The sequence below is a fragment of the Arvicanthis niloticus genome, chromosome 4 (genome assembly GCF_011762505.2).
Source record: "Arvicanthis niloticus isolate mArvNil1 chromosome 4, mArvNil1.pat.X, whole genome shotgun sequence".
NCBI lineage: Eukaryota > Metazoa > Chordata > Mammalia > Rodentia > Muridae > Arvicanthis > Arvicanthis niloticus.
The window spans coordinates 51378556-51396708 of record NC_047661.1 but is presented as its reverse complement, the minus strand read 5'-3'; the positions used below and the strand labels follow the sequence as shown (position 1 = coordinate 51396708).

General features: G+C 38.2%; 1 long non-coding RNA gene across 1 annotated transcript in view; it reads right to left on the bottom strand.

Moving 5' to 3' along the window:
* Nucleotides 1–11397: 11397 nt before the first annotated feature.
* LOC143441886 (uncharacterized) overlaps nucleotides 11398–18153 on the bottom strand; it is an 83967-nt gene continuing 77211 nt past the window's right edge. The window contains exon 3 of the long non-coding RNA XR_013109630.1: nucleotides 11398–12740. This is a non-coding gene — a long non-coding RNA (uncharacterized LOC143441886). The remainder of the gene's footprint in view (nucleotides 12741–18153) is intronic.

Genomic DNA, 18153 nt, shown 5'->3' with positions numbered 1-18153 from the left:
ACTTTTACCATGTCTGAGCCAAAATGGGCCATAACCCCCACCTGACTAAGATTCAAACTTGTAAAAGAGAAAGGCCTGAAGATCTTTCTACTTCGAAAAAGCAACAACAAAGGAAGGCTTATAAAAACAAGACTCAGCAGGACCAGGTTCAATCTAAAAGCGTTACTTAGACCTTGGCAGTGTGGTCTAAGTGATGCTGGCTTTAGTGTCAGGAAGGATAGATGAGTAAAAAGGGGGTTGTAGAATCTTCCTCCTCAGAAAATGAAAGCCAGTAAAGTCAGGAGTATGCCAGGGGAGTCCCAGCATGAAAGCCCCAGAGGCTTTTTTGTGAAGCTGTGAAAGTGAAGTCTGAGTTGGATTGGAAATCTCACGATGCTGGAGATGCCAGAGCCTAGACACATCCACCGAGGAGAGCTGCACACAAGGAGTGGAACCATCCCAGGAGAGAAAGTGTGTTGCTGTCAGCAAAGTTAGAGATATTGAGCCATCTAAGCCCTTTAAATTCAGACACAGGGCTACAGGATTTGGTGTTCTCCCTGCTGGGTTCCCATCTTTCTCTGGTCCAATATTTCATCACTGTGATGTCATTCCTCCTTTTGAAATGGTATTGCATATTCTGGACCATTGTACATTGGAGGCATGTAGTTTCCTTTTTTTATTTTATAGGTGCTTATGATTAATAGATTACCTTAAGTCTCAGAAGAGATTTTAAACAATGTTGAGACTTGAAAAACTATGAGGGCTTTTGAAGTAGGACTAAATGCATTTGAATGAAAGATTGTTCTCCACAAATTGAGAGTAAAACCTTATTGTTGCAGACAATATCTACACAGCCCATTGAATGTGGAAAGGTTGAACTGGTGCCTACCCAAAGTCTTCATCCCCAAGGACTAATGTTATGGGAATTGAAATTTTAAAAAGAGAGAGGTAAATAACAAAGTAGCTACAAACATTATGAGCTATCATAGTGACATAAGATGTGCTAGTGCAGTGATGGCACAAGGCTTGTGGAAGTAACCAACCAACATCTGAATTAAAGGACGGAACTTATTCCTGGTACTGTGCAGGTGATGAAGAACCTGAGACCAGAGAGGTCAGGGACCTAAGGGAAAACCAAATAGTACTGTTGTCATGAAATACATAGTATCAAAGTTACTCCTGGTGACATTGTGACTATATTATATGACTTGCTATATAATATATATTATATACTATATGACTATATTATGAATATGACTGCCTATACTCATAGATCAGTGTCTTCCTTGGTTATCATCGGCTTCCTTCTCCCACAATAGATGGAAAAAAAACACAGAGATCTATAGCAGGACAATATGTAGAGAGTAGAAAACCTTGGAACAGTCAGTCCTAAATGAGCTGTCTCCATTAATTCCCTCACCTCATAGCTCAGGGAACCCTATTGAAGAGATAGAAAGATTGTAAGAGACATAGGGGTGAATATCATCAACCAAACAAGGCTTTCTAAACACAGTGGGATCAATGTACCTGTGAGTCCAGAAGCTATTTCCAGCTCTTTATCTTCTTACCATTTCCTTATGTATTATAGTTTCTGAATTTGTATTTTTATGGGATTTCTGTGCTTGCCAATATGTGTGCTTCTGTGTCTATATGTTTCTTATGTTTTTTTTTTCTTTTTCTTTTTGCTTCTTTGTTCTTCTATTTGGTTGGGGTTTTTTGTTTGTTTGTTTGTTTGTTTTATTTTTAGATGCCTATTTGTTTTCTAATGAGATAAAACAAGAAAGGATTTTAGTGGTTAGGGGAGGTGGGACAGATCTGAGAAAAGTTGAGAAGAAGGAACCATAACCAGAATATATTGTGTGAAAGAAAAATTTTAAAAAGAGACTGTCCTGCATAGCCACGTAGTAGAATAGTTTGAAGAAGGTTAAGAAATGCAGCCTTGTTTCGTGAGGAATGTACCTGAGGATTGGCAATGAGGTTTCAAAATACTCATGCCATTCACAGTGTTTTTCTGTTTTGTGCCTGGGAATCAAAATGCAAACTCTCAGCTACTGCTTCAGCACCATGCCTGCCTGCCTCCTGCCATGTTCCCCATGATGATGGTCATGGATTCTAACCCTCAGAAAGTGTAGTCCCCAGATAAATGCTTTCTTTCATAAGTTGCTTTGGTCTTGGTATCCTACTGGTGATATAAACTAAGACATTTGGTTTCCATGGGCCATTATCTTTATTACTAATTGATGTAAGAAGATGTAGTCCAGTGTGGGCAGTATCATCCCCTAGGCAGATATTCCTGAACTATATAAGAAAGCGGTCTTGAGTGAGTCAGTCAGTGGATTTTTTTTTTTTTTAATGATTGCTGCTTGAGTCCTTGCCCTGACTTCCCTAGGTGATGACTTCACTGTGGCCTGTGAGTATTAAATGAAATAAACCTTTTCCTCCATAACTTGCTTATGGACATGGTATTTATAACAGCAACAGAAAACAAACTAGAACAAATACCTATGATATCCTAGTCTGTCAGACAGTAGTAGAGCATTAAGCATTATCTCGACATTAAAACCACTGTCTTTTCACTGAGGGATTAACTCTCTGACAATGAGATGTTTCATATAGAATACCATGTATGTTACCTTTTTGAAAACCTCTGCAGAAATGGGGATCATGCTTTAAATACCAATTTATGAGTATATATAACAACAAAACATAGCAGATGGTGGCTAGAATATACAGAAATTGAGATCCACATACATTAATCGTAGGAATTCTAAATAGTGTAAACACTACAGGAGACAGTATGGTGTTTTCTCAAAAGGTGTAAAATAAAACTGCCATGCAATGCAGCAGTCACACTCCTAGGCATATCTGAATAAATTAAGAAAAGAGTGCAGAGGAGATAATTACATACTCATGCTCACAGCAGCATTAGCTGCAATACCCAAAACAGGGAAGCTAACGAAGGATCCCCAGATAAAAGGGTAGGTAAGCAAAATGTGGCATATGCACATTATGGAATATAATTCAGCCTTTAAAAGTGAGAATATCATGTCATACGCTGTGACATGGATTCCACTTGGCATAATGTACTCATCAGTCACAAAAGACAGACACATGATTCTACTTTTATGTGGTATTCTGAGTAGGTTAATTCCTACAAAATGAAGACTATATTCCCCAGGGGCCAACTATGGGAAATATAGGATCGTTCTCTCATTTAGACTTTTGGTTTTACTAAAAGAAAGTGTTCTGGAGATCTTTTGCCTGACAATGTGGATACACTTAGCACTAGTGAACTCTAAAGTTTATACAAAGAACAACAGACAACTAAGGCATGTGGTAGGAAAAAATATTTCCTCATATGTACATATATATATATATTTATATATAATGAAATTAAATGTCATTAAATGAAAGAAAGAAAGCCACAAGTTTAAAAAAGAGAGCAGAATAGGAAATAAGAGTTTGAAGAAAAAGAAAAGGGGAAATGATGTATTATATTAATATAATATATATAAATAATATATAATATAATATATAAATATATATTATAATATATAATAATATATAATATATAAATCATATTATAATCTGAAAAAAATAAAAAATGATTTTTAAAATGAGTAAGATGGTACTACAGGACAAATATGTCTCCCCTCCCCATCTCCTATGTTGGAACCTTAGCATCCCCCCACAGTATGCTGTGGTACTAGGCAATTTGGGGGCATCTAGAAGATTATTTGGCCTTAAAATTTCAGCCTTATGAACTGGATTAACACCTTTAAAAATTACATGAGAAAATTTTCCTGTTCCTCTTGTTCTCCATCAACAGAATGCAATGAGAAGTAAACAGTCTGTACCCAAGACAAGGTCTCTGGCTGTATTTCTTCATGTTAGTAGTATACAAATCAGAGGAACAAATTTCTGTCATTTATAAGCCAACAAAATCTCCAGTGTTTGTAACTCTAACTGCTGAGAAAAGGTGGTAAAATTTGTTATTTGTTGCTGTTAATTTTTATAGTTTTTATTTTAACTGTTTTACTGTTTTGTGTATCTGTGTAATGTGTATATATATGAATGTGGTTGCATGCTTACCACATCACATATGTGGAGGTTAAAAATTTACTTTAGAGAGTCAATCCTTTCTTTGTACGCTACATCTGGAATTGGATTCATATTATCAGACTTTTATGGAAAGTGCTTTTATCCAATAAGCCACCCTGCTGTTCTGACTTATGCATATTTTACTAAGAAGAAACTAATATGTTATAGAAAATGAACCAAAAAAGGTCAAAAATAAAGTCTATGTGATGGATGAGGGTATACATCTTTTAGTAGTCGATGCCTTACACTTCAGGTATTAATTGCAGTACTAAAAAGAGAAGGCATGTGATTTTCATAACAATTTTTGTTATTTGGTAATTTTAGTTATATGAGCCCAAATATAGTTTATAATGTATTAGGTAATCCTTTAATGAAAAACTGTGCAATTTCTTGGTAATGGCTTAATTAACACATATATGCATGTAGATATGTAAGAACAATTTCTTTACTATGTTCTGTTCTAGTGCAGATATATGAGTATATATATATATATATATATATTCACATGCATATATATATACATGTGAATAAACAAGTCTTAGTTAACTTTTGACACTTCTTGCTTATTATAATGCCTAATAAATAAGACATTACCAAGGAAAAGATAGCCCACCTACACTGAGATGCCAAAAACTGAAGATCCTCAAATCAACCATACCTGAAGATAATTCACACACAAAAAAATTAATTTTGGCATAAAACTCTTTGAGACAGATATTTTATAGAAATGTCATAAATGGAAAGAAAGCTCATCTTTTCTTATGATGGAAAATACTAACCATTTATATTGGTTAAACAAAATACTGAACTAAGAAAATCATTTATAGATAATACCAAGGTACTATAAGATTAAAAAAGAGATGACTTTTAACACTTTAAAATTATTTTTAAATAAGAGGAATTATTAAGGGCAAAGTTCTAAACTTGAACAATATAAAGAAAACCAGAATAACAAGCCTTTGCTATTGAAAAATAAATGTTTATGTACTATATTTTGATGACAGTTCTTACTGATCTTTTGCTTGTATACAATAATTTCTCATTTTGTATTTTATGGGTTTGGGGGGAGACTGTGTGTGTATATCTGTGTGTCTGTTTCTTTTGTCTTTTATTATTTTATATGACTAGTTGTTTTCTCCTTATTTGTTGAAAATAGATTCTTTTCTCATATAATATATCCTTACTACGGTTTCCCCTCCCACTACTGCTCCCAGTTCTTGCCCACATCTCCCATCCAGATCCACTCCCTTTCTGTCATTAAAAAAGAACAGGCTTCTATGAAATAACAATAAAACTTAACTAAATAAAATGTAGTAACATAAACAAAATTATTAAAGTTGGATAAAGCAAATCAACAGAAGAAAGGGGTCCAAGAGAAAGCACAAGAAGAAAAAACCTACTCACTCACATACTCGAGAGTCTCAAAAATATACTAAACTGAGACCTATAGTTTATAACAGAGGACTGGTGCAGACCCATGCAGGCCCTGTTCGTGCTGTGTCAGGGTCTGAGTTCATATGAGCTTTGGTCAGTTGATTTAGAACATCTTGTTTTCCTGGTGTCTTCCATTGCATCTGGCTTTTACACTCTCTCTACCTCTGCCTCCTCTTCAGTGGGATTTCCTGAGGGGAGAGATTTGATGGACATATCCAATCTCAATCTCTCTCTCTCTCTCTCTCTCTCTCTCTCTCTCTCTCTCTCTCTCTCTCTCTCTCTCTCTCTCTCTCTCCCTCCTCTCCCTCTCCATTTCTCTCTCTCCATCTGTGTGTGTGTGTGTGTCTGTCTGTCTGTCTGTCTGTATAATCTCTGTCTACCAGTCTTTGTATTTGTTCCCATCTGCTGTAGGAGGAAGCTTCTCTGATGGCTAAATAAGGCACTGATCTATGAGTATAGCAGAAATTATAAGATTTATTTTACCATCACTTTTTTTAGGTCAGTAGTATTTGGTTTTATCCAATATATCTGAGCTATCTAGTCTCTGGTTCTTGATCACCCAAGCAGTGTCTGATACGGATTATATGTCATAGAATAGGCCTTAAGTCAAATCAGACATTGGCTAGTTACTACAGATCTAGAACGATAAATATGGTATGCATTTACTTATATATGAATATTAGACATTAACTAAATAATAACCAAGTTCAATCCATAGACCCATATATATATATGAAGGCACTGAGAGTGGAAGTGGACACAGGGATCTCCTTGAGAGGGGTAAACAGATTTTGTGTGTGGACTGGAAGTGGGAGAGACAGGAACATGCATTTTAGGTGGTGAGGTGGAGGAGAGAGGGAGTTGAGGGAATATGGGGAGAGACATCTAGAATTGAGGGGAATTTGAGGGGTGGTATTAAAACCTAGTGCAAGGAAACACCTCTAAAATCTATGATGGTGATCCTAAAGAGGTATCCAAATAATGAGGGAGATGGAGTCCCAACTGCCCATCTTTTGTCACCAACAAAGCTGCCAGTGCAAAGACACACTTATAGCCAACTATTTGTCTTCTAAAGAGAAAGAGGAAGAAGACATGGGGTTAACTGGCTGGGGAGGTGGGAAGGATCCAGGAGGAAAGGGAAAACCATGATCAGAGAGACAAAATAAGAAAAAAGAAAAACCAACATGATGCAGACATTTTCCTTTGATCACAGACTCCAAAGTTATCTCTATTTGAATATAAACAGTATTTTGTATTATATAAAGCAATAACATATAAATATAAGATGTTTTAGGGTATATGAAAAGAGATGAGTATCATCCCTAACAGGAACTTTTCTCAGCCAGAGCAAGACATTCATGTGATGGTGTAGCCAGAGCTGTTCCCAAGGGTAACCCATGTGCTGACACTCACCCTTCCTTCCTGGTCCCCTAACGGCAGCCTCAGCTGTTATTTGCACCTGAGTTCCCTTAAGTGATCATGCTAATTTTTTGATAACTTCATTTTCTAGGCTAGATTCTGCTTTCCTTGCCACAGAGTAAAAGAGAAGGAATACCAGGACAAGAGGTTGACCTGTAGATGGTGTTGCTATATTGTGCCTCAACATTAATGTTAGACAAAGTATCATAGTAATATTGGAGAATGCATAAAAGTTAACAGTTCTCCTCACTCAAGCTATAGACAGAATTACCCACAGCAGTCAATCCTATGCTAAATTCTGGCAGGATACAAACGAAATATCATTATTCTCTTTTCTCAGTATGTTTCAGATGAAGGTGATTGTATCATGTGTCTATGAGGCTTTCACCTCAAATTCCATGGCACAACGTTAAGATACTAAGCCAGGTGTAGTACATACACATAAGCCAGGGACCATCAGGAGACCAAGGTCAGACTCAGTAACAGCAAAGTCTAGGCTAGATAAAACTCCATTTCACAAAAGTAACAAGAAGAAAGACAGACTGAGAAATGTTTGCTTATTAATGTGATGTGTTATTATTGATTGCCAGCTTGACAGCACCTAGTATCGCCCATGAGACAAGGCTCTGGGACACCTGTGAGAAATCTAGATAAGGCTAACCTCTTTGGATCACTAAGGGGCTTTAAATTAGGTCCATCGAGGTGGGCCTTACATGTGGGCAGCACCACTCCGCGGCTTGGGTCCCAGGCTTCATAAAAACAGAAAGAGAGCAGAGGACAAGCACTTGCTGCTCCCCGTATGTTAAAGGAAGTTGTAGTGTAACCAGCTGCCGCCTCAAGATCTGGCCCCCCTTGTGTTCCCTGATAACCTTTTCTCTCAACAACAGAAAAAGTAATTAAGACTTTATGTGTGTATTTTCAATCTTTTCTATTTCTATGTATTTCAAGTACCCCACAGAAAAATCATTTGGGACCACAAATGTGACTTGTGTCCTCAAAATCTGAAGTAAATGTGTAAGGGCACCTGAAATTTCCTTGGTCACATATCTCCGCCATAGCTGGTAATTGTGAGGACAGGGCACACACAGCACACACCAATCGCACAACCCTCTGTGCCATCCCACAGCTTACCCCCACAACCCTCTGTGCCATCCCACGGTTTACCGGAATGGCGTCAGAATGTCTCTTTTCCTACTTAGCAAGTTGTGATGAGCATGGTTCTGTGTCAGTGGAACAATTAAGACAATAGCCTCCTGGGCACCCTGCTTCTGTCACTTGTGCCTTCATGTTGACATAACTTTGCCTCCTTAAATTTTTAATAAGCCCTTGATTTCTCCTAGGTACCGTGAAAAAATATGAAAATTGTATGTTTCTTTTACATATGAAATTATGTAAATATGTCCAACATGCTTAAGAATTCAGCAAACAATAGTTGATACTTTTATCAAAAATCAAAAAGTAAATGCTTTTTGAGTCATAAAAGGCTGAGACAAATACTTTCAAATTAGCTTTAAATGTTTTATAAATGCTTTCTCATTATTTTTCCCTCTAAATTTGCAATCCTGATAAATCATGTCAGGTAAATTTTAGTAAATTAATATATGTGACAAATTGCTATAAATAAACATTTATCCAACTATATGAGAAAATAGGTTATTAAATATCTTCCTGTGATAATGAATGAATAATGATTAATATACTTTATTAAAAAATCACAAAAGGTTAATTGCTGTAATCATCTTTTTTCAAATGTAATTTTCCAAATTTATATTATCATAAATTAAAAGCAGAAAAACAGTTTGTCAATGCTGAAAGTGGTTTAGGTGGAAAGAGTTTCACAGAGAGATAGAGAAATTGAAAAATTTCAGAAGTGAAAGGAGCCAGAAGTGTCTGAGTCTCTTACAACTGATATGGTAAAAGCTTTATCTAACCAGAAAATGTTTTACTAACATTTTTAGTAAAAATAATTATAACAAAATACAAGCATTTTGGGTTGGGTCTTTGTTGTTTGTGTGTTTGTCTGTTTGTTTGTTTGTTTGTTTTATCACATATAACCAACAAATTGCAGCAGATACTGGAAAGGTTTTCATGAGCTGAATTGTGACCTGAAAATCCACATGTTGAAGTTTTAACACCTAGCACCTCAGAATATAAATGCATGTGGGGACATAACCTTTAACCAGGAAATTAATTTAAAGCAACTTCCTCCCAATCCACCATGACATTCAAAGAAAAGGTATTAAAATAGAGACACTCACAGATGGCGACAGAGAGACAGGGAGAATATGGCTACTTACAAGCCAAAAAAGAGAAGCCTTTGAAATAACCAATCCTGATAATGTCTTGATCTTGGTCTTCTGGGTTCCAGAATGATTAAAAAAAAAAAAAAAAAAATGAATGTCTAATGATGTTAACCTATCCAGTTTGTAGTTCTTTGTTATGTCAGTCCTAGCCAACGATATGAAGGTTAAACAACCACAGCCTTAAAGAACATTATGGTAAACCTGAGGATTTTTAAGATAATAGCTTTATCAAAGGTTAGGTTAAATGTAACAAAGAAATAAGTCCCTCAACTTTATGTAGAGCAGCTAACTGCATGCATGTGTGAACTGAAAAGACTTACATGATTAATCTACGTGGAAGTAGCCAGGTAAAGATTTAAAAAAATCTATTAAAGTTGAAAGCTTACATGATCTAAAGCTTTATGAGACATTACCCTAAACAAAAGTGGGGGGGGAGGGTTATGCATATATGTATATATATATATATATAAATATATATATATATATGTACATATACACATATGCATATACATATATGGAGTTTCTAAAGAGTAATAATTCAATATAGAAATCTCATATAAAACATTTTAATGTTACTGTATACTAATCATTAGTTATATTAAAAGATTGGGGAAAATTATTCAAATTAGTATAAATTATATAATAGATACATATATGTGTAAATATATGTATATATATATATACACTCTAGATATTAAATTTATTCATTTGAACCTCAAACATATTATACATCTGAACTCTTACTCATACTTAAATTGTGTCCACAGTTGCTCCGGTTAAGTTTTATTATTTAACTTTCATCCATTCTTTCTAACAGACACCACAGTTCGTGTTACAAGAAGCATCTATGACAAGTCAGAATTTACTATCATAAGCCATGATAAGAGTTCTAATGACTTACCTGTGCTCTTTGCACTTTTGCAAAAGCTAGCAATGAAAGAAATGTTTGGCAGATAAAGCAAATGGTAGAAGACTGGTTGTTTTACATGAACATCCATGGATTCAACCCTCAAAGTTCCAGAACCTGGGCATGTTGCCTGCTTATAATCTTAACTCTCAAGAGATTATGAAGGCATGTACTGAATAGTTCTATGTCAACTTCTCCCAAGCTAAAGTTATCTGAGAGAAGCAAACCTCAATTAAGAAAATGTTTCCATAACATGGGGCTGTAGGCAAGTCTACAGGGAAAAGTTTTAATTAATGATTAATGGTGAAGGGCCCAGCTCATTGTGAGTAGTCCTGGGTTCTAAATGAAAGCCAGGTGAACAATCTAGGGAAGCAAACCAGTAAGCAGCACCCCTCCATGGCCTCTGCATCGGCTCCTGCCTCCAGGTTCCCGCACTGCTTAAGTTCCTATTCTCGCTGCTTTGGATGATGAACCCTTATATGGAACTGTGAGTGAAATAAACCCTTTCCCCCTCAAGTTGCTTTTGTTCATGGTGTTTCATCGCAGCAATAGTAACCCTAACATAGACAAATAGACAAGTCAGAAAGATCAAGCATTAAAGGACAAGGACATCCTTGGCCACACAGTAAATTCAAGGACAGCCTGAGTTGTAAAGAGCTTGTCTCCAAAACAGAGAGAAAAAAAAGAAAAAAATAAAGGAAACACACACATATTGTATGTATGTATGTATGTATGTATGTATGTATGTATGTATATGTATTTGCCCTGAAACAGAGTATTTGGGTGGGAAAAAAATCTATTAATTTTCTATTTCACCAATCCTGAGAATTTTACAAAAACTTTATTACCTACTTTGGCATTCATACATAGATATATAATCAAACAGTAGTATTGATACATCCATTCTTCTCTTTGTTACGGATTTATTGCTGTGATCAGATACCATGACCAAGGCAAGTCTTATAAGGACAACATTTAATTAGGGCTGGCTTAGAGGTTCAGAGATTCAGTCCATTATCATCAAGGTGGAAGCATGGCAGCATCCAGGCAGGCATGATACAGGAGGCGCTGAGGGTTTTACATCTTCATCTGAAAGCTGCTGGTGGAATACTGGCTTCTGAAAAACTAGAACAAGGGTCTTAAAGCCCATGCCCCCATTGACCCACCTATTCCAACAAGGATACATCTAACGCGCGCCTCCCGCGTCGCCCCACGCCCGTGAACGAAAACACGAGAGACAGTATTCAGGTAGTTACTGCAAACGAGGACTTTAATCTGTAACACACACGTGGAAAACGCAGAAGGACACGGAAGGGCGCGGGAAGAAACGGAAGGGCGGAAGGGAGCGGAAGGGCTGAGATCCGGAAGAGGCCTAGCTTAAATATAGCCTAGAGTGACGTATTCACTTCTGATTGGCTGTTCGCTCACCACCCAATATTATGTCTCGGGATTGGCAGTGACTTTGGCGCGCTTCCTGCCTTTGCAGCTGTGCAGATAATTGTTTACATCTGAAGAAGACACGAGGCCAGCGCCATCTTGAAATGGAACCACTGACCCCGGATTCCTACAGATACACCTCCAGATATTGCCACTCCCTGGGCCAAGCACATTCAAATCATAACAATTCTGTTCCCGTATAACTAGTGTTTGTTAATAGGACATAAAGTGCATTGATAGTCTTAAGAAATATGGGAGACGCCTTACAAATCACCCATGCCTTCCAATAAATAATGCAAATCTCCACTTCTTGACTGCTTTCACCTGATGGCTGGTGGAATGAAGATGGCTAACTCAGAATGTGTTGTGTTACTTCTTTTTTATTTTGGCTAATAATCTGTCAGGATATTTCTGTATCAATCACACCAGCATTTTAATCTTTATTCCCATATCTGTACTGTTGCTACTGTAAGAATCCTATTCATAATGTGGCAAAAAGAATCACAGTGTATAGGTATAGAGTGAGGTTCAATCTGAAAAAACCTGGAGTTGATCCTATTTTCATAATTCTGATTCCAGATGGTAGAAGGAGGATAGCTCCAATCTTGAAATTAAAAATAGAGTGAAGGAATGCCATTGTAGGAGACCAGAAAGTAAAGAGGTACACCACAGACCACACAGTTAAGAAACACCTTTACTCCATAGGACTCCAAACACAGGGTCTAATATCTTGTCAATTTACAGTAAATTGATGGTTAACAGGAGAAGATATATCCATGTAAATCATAATTTCATAAATGAAGAAAACTAGAAATGTAACTCAAAGTTGTGAAAATTAAATCTCAATAAATGAATAGAGCATTCTTTCTCCATGCTGGGTGTGGTATGCTCCGATGTAGGAAGAGCAACAGAATGGGAAGAGTTACTTGGAAAAGGGGAGGGTTGAGATTAACTTGAGAAAGAGCAAAAAGACAGTCATTCAAAAGTGACTTCACACTGGGATTGGAGATTGGGATCTGAAATGTGAAGCTTAGGTAGCAGTTTTTTCTTTCCTTTTTTCTTTCTTTCTTTCCTTTTTTTCTGTACTGTTGGTCTTCCTTCAGTTGTGTGTTTTATAATTCTAGTGGTGAGTATATTATTTATTTGAGAAAATAGCCATCCTGTAAAACAGATAATGAATAAATTGTTAAGAACTACAGTTGTGATATTAGAAATATGGAAGGTTATTTGCATGTTCAGTATCAAACTGTGAATTGTGCTGTTTTCCAAAATATAAATAAATACACAAAATTTAAAATAAGCATTTTCTGATACCTACATAATGGATATGCAAGTTTGAAAAGGTTGTTTGATTGTGGTTAGGCAATTTCGTCTTCATCTAGAATACAGCCAAAGCATCTATACCTTCTAGTCAAACTTGATGACTTTTTCTATAATCCTAGAATTTGGGAAGCTGGGAGGGCAGGTTGCCATGAATTCAAAGTCAACTGGGTTACAGATAGAGATTCTGGAGAGAGAGAGAGAGAGAGAGAGAGAGAGAGAGAGAGAGAGAGAGAGAGAGAGAGAGAGAGAGTCAATTCTTCATTCTATGTGGTTGATAATACAATTTTCCATAGTGAATGTTAAGGAGGTAACTCATGGCTCACTCTCCCTGACTAGAAGTTCAATTTTCCTAAATAGAACTAGGAATTGATTTTCAAACCCTATTTCAAATTATCCATTACTTGCTATAATTTGGGAGGGAGGGAGTGAGGGAGGGAGGAAGAGAGAGAGAGAGAGAGAGAGAGAGAGAGAGAGAGAGAGAGAGAGAGAGAGAACGCTGATGTGGAGAACACCCAGTAGGTAAGCCTTCTTTCTGTAAGCATGGGAACCTAAACTCAAACCCCTAACAGCCTCATGAAACTCATAGGTATGCTAATATCTCTAGCTTTCTGGGAAGGAGACAGTTGGGCATATCTTGAGGACCTATCATCTGAAAAGACAAGCTTCTGGTTCCCTGAGATTTTCTTTCTCTAAAGTGGTGGGGGAATCAATGGACAGAGACTGCTGACATCACTCTCTGGCTGGTCGTTTTCACTATGTGCAGAGTTTTGGATGGCCTACCTTGAATTTCTAATTATCTCAAGATGGGTATTATGTTTTAACTAGCTTGCACCTCTGCAGTGCTAATCTTAGTAACCAGTCACCACTATGCACACACTAGTAGAAACCCTGAAATCAGACATGGGCATTGAGTGAACATAGTGAGTGGAAAAAAGTACACTCATAATTTGACTCCTTTTCAGAGTCTGTGTATCTCTTTCTCACCTAGAATTTCTTTCTATCTAAATGGAATGTCACCTGCTAAAATAAAGGCAGCAGGCTTAAGGAGAAAAAATTGTAAGTACATGGTCACTTAATTGGCCAATATTATTCAAACACAACTGAATGAGTTACTAGCCTCAATGGGTCTCTTTCTATTCCAACCCAGCTTCCCTAGTCATCTTCAGCATTTTTTTTTATCTCTAGAATCTATTAATAGCTGGAAAATGCTTTCACTACCCCACAGAGTATCGTCATTTTTGTGAGCTCTTTTATACTTTAATTTTGTAACATCATACAGAGATAGTAAAATACCACATACATATGTCGTACACAGATGCATGCATAACCATATATACAGAAATGCCTTATGGTTTTCATTCTAATATTTTAGCCATGTTCCCTATGCCTGGAATTCTCATAGCTATGTCTAATCTTCGATCATAGTAAGAGGCTGGTTTTTTTGTTTTTTGTTTGTTATTGTTTTTTTACTTTTTATTGCATATTTTCTTTATTTACATTTCAAATGTTATCTCCTTTCCCGGTTCCAGCCCCCCCAGAAATTCCCTATCTCATCCCCCCTCCCCTCCCCTCCTTATATGAAGGTGTTCTCCCACCTGCTCACCCACTTCTACCTCCCTGCCCTAGAATTCCCCTACACTAAGGCATCGAGCCTTCACAGGACCAAGGGCGTCTCCTCCCATTGATGCCTGACAAGGCCATCCTCTGCTACATATGCAGCTGGAGCCATGGGTCCCCCATATGTTGGTTGGTGGTTTAGTCCCTGGGAGCTCTAGGGGGTCTGGTTGGTTGATATTATTGTTCTTCCTATAGGGTTGCAAACCCTTTCAGCTCCTTCAGTCCTTTCTCTAACTCCTCCATTGGGGACCCCATTGGGAACACTGTTCTCAGTCCAAAGGTTGGCTGCAAGCATCTACCTCGGTATTCGTCAGGCTCTGACAAAGCCTCTGAGGAGACAACTATATCAGGCTCATGTCAGCATGCACTTCTTGGCATCCACAATAGTGCCTGGGTTTGGTGATTGTATGGATCTCCAGGTGGGTCACTCTTTGGATGGCCTTTCCTTCAGTCTTTGCTCCGCACTTTATCTCCTTATTTGCTCCCAGGAGTATTTTGTTTTCCTTTCTAAGAAGGAACGAAATACCCACACTTTGGTCTTCCTTCTTTAGTTTCATTTGGTCTGTGAATTGTATCTTGGGTATTATGAGCTTTTGGGCTAATATCTACTTATCAATGAGTGCATACAATGTGTGTTCTTTTGTGGTTAGGTTACCTCACTCAGGGTGATATTTTCTAGTTCCATCCATTTGCCTAGGAATTTCATGAATTCATCATTTTTAATAGCTGAGTAGTACTCCATTGTATAAATGTACCACATTTTCTGTATCTATTCCTCTGTTGAAGGACATCTGAGTTTGTTCCAACTTCTGGCTATTATAAATAAGTTTTTGACCTTAGCCATTCTGACTGGTGTAAGGTAGAATCTCAGGGTTGTTTTGATTTGCATATCTCTGATGACTAAGGATGTTGAACATTTTCTGTATCTATTCCTCTGTTGAAGGACATCTGAGTTTGTTCCAACTTCTGGCTATTATAAATAAGGCTTCTATGAACATGTGCTATGAACACATGTAGAACATATGTTCTTGTTATATGTTGGAGAATCTTCTGGGTATATGCCCAGGAGTGGTAGAGCTGGGTCCTCAGGTAATACTATGTCCAATTTTCTGAGGAACCGCCAGACTGATTTCCAGAGTGGTTATACCAGTTTGCATTCCCACCAACAATGGAGGAGTGTTCCTCTTTCTCCACATTCTCACTAGCATCTGCTATTACCTGAGTTTTTGACCTTAGCCATTCTGACTGGTGTAAGGTAGAATCTCAGGGTTGTTTTGATTTGCATATCTCTGATGACTAAGGATGTTGAACATTTCTTTAGGTGCTTCTCTGCCATTTTATATTCCTTAGTTGAGAATTATTTGTTTAACTCTGTACCCCATTTTAATAGGGTTATTTGATTCTCGGGAGTCTAACTTCTTGAGTTCTTTGTATGTATTGGATATTAGGCCTCTATCGGATGTAGGATTGGTAAAGATCTTTTCCCAATCTGTTTTGTCCTATTGATAGTGTTCTTTGACTTACAGAATTATAAAATTGCCTTTGCAACTTTATGAGGTTCCATTTATTGATTCTTGATCTCAGAGCATAAGCCATTCGTGTTCTGTTCAGGAACTTTTCCCCTGTGCCCATATGTTTGAGGTTCTTCCCCACTTTCTCCTCTATTACTTTCAGTGTATCTGGTTTCATGTGAAGGTCCTTGATCCATTTGGACTTGAGCTTTGAACAGGAGGTAAGTATGGTTCGATTTTTATTCTTCTACATGCTGACTCCAGTTGAACCAGCAACATTTGTTGAAAATGCTGTCTTTTCAGGGAAGTAGGTTCAGATATTTTGGTCATTCTGATAAGCTCTTAGAAACAGTGATCACGGAAGTGTTCACGGAACTTTGTTTATTGCCTTGCTTGTTCTTTGACTGTGTATGTTTATTGTTTTGCTTATTCCTTGACTATTTGCATGTATTGTATTGCTAGTTCCTCAACCTAGAACTGACCTTAATACTTGCAAGTAATTAAAATGATATAAAAGCAAAAAGGAGAAGGGGGGATGGGATAGGGGTTTTTTAGGGACAGGAAATGGGGAAAGGGGATGGCATCTGAAATGTAAATAAGTATTATATTCAAAAAAAAGAAATACTCCCCCCCCCCAAAAAAAATAAAGTCTTTTTTTCCACTGGATGGTTTGGCTCCTTTGTCAACCATCAAGTGACCATAGGTGTGTGGGTTCATTTCTGAGTCTTCAATTCTATTCTGTTGACCTTCCTGCCTGACTTTGTACCAATACCATGCAGTTTTTATCACTGAACGTTTTCTTCTCTCTCCACAACTCCTGTGTTTACCTTGACATATTTAACTCGTGCATATGAGAACACTCTTCGTCCATTCTATAACTGATGCTTTTCAACAACAATTTCCTCAAGCACATCACAGGCTGAGCTATTCTGCCCCTGTTTTAGATATTTTCATCTACTGTCTGGTGCTTTCTGTATGCTTAAACACACATAGCTGTAGCAGAGACAGATGAGCTTCTCATCAGACTCATTTTCTTTCCTTTTAATCTGAGGATTACAGACATTCTGCATTTTCCAGGCTTCTTTGCAGTATTTTGACCATATGATTAAGGTGAGTCCTGTCAAATGTGAATGAAAATAATGTGTGACATCTTGGCCTACCACATTAAACAATTCCCATGGGCATACTCTCCTCCTTCATTCTCCAACTTGGGTCAAACAATCACATTCATCTTGAATGGAAAACCTGAAGATAGTGGAGCCACTGTTGGGCCTTGGACGAGGTAACTCCATTTAATCTGTTACCTTTAGTCACGTAGGACAGGTAGAGGGCATGATTAACAAGTCTCTACCTCCAGAGATTTAAATATTAATGAATTATCAAAAGGCCAGGGGCGTAGCTAATTAAGTTATTCCCTCCCCTTTCTCTCTTCCCTATAAGACTGGTCTCCCCTGGCCTTTGGGGGGGGAAGCGCACAGCACCTACATCCATTCACCATGTCATGAACAATAAAAGCTTTGGAAAACCGGACTCCACATGCCCATGGTCTCTCCGCCTGATTCCCAGCTTTTGGAACCCTGGAACCTTGCCGATACAGCCGCCGGCCTGCCCACCGACAGCTACATGAATGTGGGGCTGGCGGCGCGGGAAGCCCTGGTGCCAGACCGCCCTGAGACTCTGTCGCCGGACTCCCTCCTTTCCCCGCCCGCGAGATTTCTGCCCTACAGATGGCGCAACCAACGTGGAGCACGACCACCCATGCGTCTACAAGAAAAATCCTGGCTAAATCTGCTAAGCAAATATACTTCCTGCGAGATGTAAAGTTTCTTGGTCCTCTCTCAGCGCGCCCCGCGCGCTCCCCGCCTCCATTCTGCCGGAGTTCCTAGACCCCAGTTGGAGGCCAATCTCGGCGTATGGATCTGCTGCCCATACGACCCCCACATTCTCCCGTTTTGCCGCGCCCACCCATCGCCGAGGCTTGGGCCCAAAACGGAGATTTCCCACCGAGAGACTCCTACCACAGAGTCTGCTTTGCGCACTGTGAGTGCCTGCTTAGCCCCTGCTCCTCTACAATAGCCCTATCTCTGACAAAGGACGGTGCAGACCAGCGACAGATACACCC